Source organism: Lupinus angustifolius, unplaced genomic scaffold (genome assembly GCF_001865875.1).
Source record: "Lupinus angustifolius cultivar Tanjil unplaced genomic scaffold, LupAngTanjil_v1.0 Scaffold_165_11, whole genome shotgun sequence".
Classification (NCBI taxonomy): Eukaryota; Viridiplantae; Streptophyta; class Magnoliopsida; order Fabales; family Fabaceae; genus Lupinus; species Lupinus angustifolius.
In genome coordinates, this window is record NW_017726245.1 from 115,908 (window position 1) to 120,293 (window position 4,386).

The 4,386-nt window shown below is 31.8% G+C and overlaps 1 pseudogene; it reads right to left on the reverse strand.

The window, feature by feature from the left end:
* Positions 1-3,101: 3,101 nt before the first annotated feature.
* LOC109340369 lies at positions 3,102-3,821 on the reverse strand (annotated as a pseudogene).
* Positions 3,822-4,386: the final 565 nt, after the last annotated feature.

A 4,386-nucleotide genomic window follows, 5' to 3' on the forward strand; every position in this document is an offset into this window, starting at 1 on the left:
ATGCACAACGGTGATCAAAGCCTGCAGGATGAAGGCTCTGATACTATATGGCGAAAATGTTGTGAAAGTGTAAAATGAAATTTGTGAATATTTCTCATTATTGATCAAGGCATGAAAAACCTTATTTATAGTGTAAACTAACTAGCTAACAAACACTTTTAACACATGTTGAATTATTTTACAAGATGTGTTTATTAGTTTGTTAGCTAGTTAGTTTACACTATAAATAAGGATTTTCATGTCTAGATCAATAATGAGAAATATTCAGAAATTTCATTTTACACTTTCGCAACATTTTCGCCATAGGACAACATTGAAAAAAATTCATTTGCTAAATCTGCTTCTATAATTCAAAAATGTTTTTTGTATAACAAAAAAAAACAAGAAAAATGTATAATCTAAATTAGATGGATTTAAAGAATATGTTCTAATATGCAATAGAATAATAGCTAATATAGATTTATCTATAATTAGATTTATTATTGATTACTAAAAAATATTATAGTAATTTACTAAAGTTTGTGTAATTGTAATAAAAATGTATTGATCAATTGTAGAAATAATATTGTGTGTTTTCCAATTTGCAATAACATATTTAAATTGTGTTATTTGAGTCAAATTTAAAAATACTATTTTAGAATTTTTTTTGGTACTACTAATATTGGTCTAATTATTGATTCAGTTAGGATATTTAGTGAGTTATTGGTTCGACCAATGAGTTATTAACAATAGCAGATCCATGTCAACTATGATGGGGCATGATCCCACAAAGTTTCAAGAAAAATTTATATCATGTGTATTTCGCCCTCCATTGTATGTTCATATTGATTAGTGTGTTTGTTTTGAAGTTAATTGTGATGTTAATGCCTTAATGGTGAGAATTGTAATTAAGGATAAAAACTGATCGAACTTTATCTAAAAGAGATTATGTCAAACTATATAATATATGTTAATTCGGGCTTGACTTACTTACTTGTTTAGAAAAATGTTAAGGTCACAACTATGTAAAAGCATGTTTGAAAACATGTTATACTATATGACCTTGAATTAGATCATTAAGTCTATCTTTAAATAGACTACCATATTTGCTTTTAAATAGACTTATTTAATACCAACAATTAAATCACATATTTGTATTAAAATTTCATATATAATATTTTAGTTATATTAAATAGCATAATATAAATATTAATATATAGATAAATAGGTCGACAGGTAAAGATTAATAGTTTTCAGATAGCCGAAAATCCTACTTGTTAAATTTTTAAAAATGTCTTAGCTACACTTGTTTACGAAAAAGTTTGACTTGTACTAACATGTTATAGCCCATCAGATGCAATAGTTGAAAGAAAATTCTGTTGGTAGGTACTATCATACATGTAAGCTCATATTCATATTATTTCCGAAAGAGTCTAATTTTTTTTTACAAAAGTGTAAACTTTTTAATCTGAAATCATTTTTTAATACAAAATAAAAAAAAAGCAAGAACAATTAATAGGAAAATTAATAGAATTAAATAAAAAAATATCTTAGTTAAAACAAAAATCTAAGTTGATCTTTTCAAAGTTGAGAAGAAGATGAATGTTAGAATTAAATTAAAAACAAAATTATCAACTCGTAATTGATTAATTTCCAATAACTAAAACAATGATTAGATGATACAACTACTTCTAAGACATACTGAATCATCTTCACATAACATTAGTTACGCGCAACACCGTATAAAATAGTGAACTAATCCTAACAATTAAACAGGTATATATAGAACATTAGATATAAATATGATACATATGAATTAAAAAATGGGTACTAAAATAGTTGTGTAATATGATAAAGGTAGAATTCAACAGCAAAATCAATGCTTAATTTTGGAACATTAAAAAGGAGGGGAAAACAATGAGACATTCCACACCATTGTTGAAATTGTAAGTTGAAGATGTCATCTAAGAGGAGGGAATTAGTTGTTGAAATAATATGACTGTTTTTTCTACTATGATATCAAAGTGTAAGTGTAATGGATTATTTATGTAGAATTCAATCAAGTAAATCAAAAAGTAAATGACAAGAATGAGTAGAAGAGGAATACAAAAAGAGTACCACCACCTCCTTTGTGACACTGCTCACAAGTGCTACAAATCCTCCATACATCTTTGAAGATGGTGGACAAATAAAATACAGAGTCAAGCACCTTTAGTGTTGTCCTTTGGGTACCAAGAAGGCCACCCACTATAGAAGAAAGACAAAACTGAAGGACTGACTCAATCTCATGATCGAGAATGCATCTTCTAGTAATCTGATCAATAAATAATCTCCATAAATACGGATCATCCCAAACATAATATTTAACATCACTCTTAAGTTTGTCATTTTGAGCTCTAGATGCAAGTGGAGGAAATCAGATGCAACCAAATAATTAACAATGTTAGCAAACCAACGGGTGGGGAAAGAAACAGAAATATTCAAAAGCTGTTCATCAGGAAAATCATCTCTGATAGGTATCATATCAATAACTCCCTTAATCCTGCTCAAGTGGCCACCCACCAAATTTTGTGCTCCACTCCTATCACGGATCTCCAAATCAAACTCTTGGAGCAAAAGCATCCATTTAATCAACCTTGGTTTGGAATCAACTTTCTTCAACAGAAACTTCAAAGTTGCATGGTCAGTGAAAACAACAATTCTAGAACCAAGCAAATAAGACCTAAACTTATCTAGAGAAAATACAATAGCTAAAAGCTCTTTTTAAGTTTTGGTGTAATTTTCTTGTGCATCATCTAAAGTCCTGGAAGCATAATAAGTTACCCTAGGCAGTTTGTCCACTTTTTGAGCAAGGACAACCCCCATGTATAATTAGAAGCATCACACATCCGCTCAAAAGGGACTGTCCAATCAGGTGCCTAGATAATATGAGTGGTGGTCAAGGCACCGTTGAGACAATCAAATGCCTCCCTACATCTCTCATCAAAATCAAAGACCACCTCCTTTTGCAACATGTTAGATAGTGGAAAAGCCTTCTTGCTAAAATCTTTAATGAACATGCGATAGAAGCCTGCATGACCAAGAAAAGAACGAACCTCTTGCACACAAGTGGGGTAAGACAATTATGAAATAACATATAACTTGGCAGGATCTACCCCAATTCCCCTATTTGAGATTACATGCCCCAAAACTATGCCTTGATCTACCATGAAATGATATTTTTCATAATTCATAACAATGTTAGTTTCAATGCATTTATGCAGAACTCTATCCAAACTATCCAAATATACATCAAATGAAGATCCATAAACAGTGAAATCATCCATAAACACCTCTATGCAACTCTCTAAAAAATCACTGAAAATGCTCACTATACACTGTTGCCAAAGGGCATGCGAATATACATTGTATATGCCAAAATGCATCCTCCTATAGGCAAAAGTGCCAAAGGGGCATGCGAATATGGTCTTCTCCTGATTCGTAGGAGCAATATGAATCTAGAAGTACCCATAAAAATCATCAAGAAAACAATAATGAGATTTACCTACTAAGCGCTCAAGCATGTGATCAATAAATGACAAAGGAAAGTGATTCTTTCTTGTTGCTCGGTTTAGCCTCCTATAATCAATGCAGACTCTCCAACTATTCTGCATTCTAGTAGGAATCAGCTCATCCCTCTCATTTCTCACCACTGTAATTCCTGTCTTCTTTGGAACAACCTGAACTAGGCTCACCCAATGACTATCATAAATGGGATATATAATACCAGCTTGTAGAAGCTTTGTGACCTCTTTATTCACATACTCAAGGATGACTGGATTGAGTCTCCTTTGTAATGACATCACTAGTTTAGCTCCATCTTCCAAGAGTATCCTATGCATGCACATGGATGGGCTAATACCAGGAACATCAGCTAAGGTCCAACCAATTGCCTTCTTGTGCTTCTTTAGTTCTGATCTAATGAAAATGGAGTTTGGAATGTCAATGATAGAAGAGCTGACATTTTTTCTTGTATTACAAGTAAATCAGATGAACAACGAGATATTCATTCACCAGACAGAATATTGCAAGGAACTACTGGAATAGTTTGAGATGGATAAGTGTAAAGACGCGACAACACCTATGGCATCATCCTGCTATCTCGACAAGGATGAAAAGGTAAAGCAATAAAGGTAACAAAATATCGTGGGATAATTAGTTCATTATTGTATCTAATTGCTAGTCGCCTCGATATAATGTTTAATGTATGCATGTGCACAAGATACCAAACCTCATATAAGGAATCTCACTTTAGTGTTGTAAAACGTGTTATAAAGTATCTTATAGGAACATCATCTATAATGTTATGGTATCCTAGGGATGCTTCGTTATCCCTAATAGGATATTCCGATTCTGACTTTGTGGGAT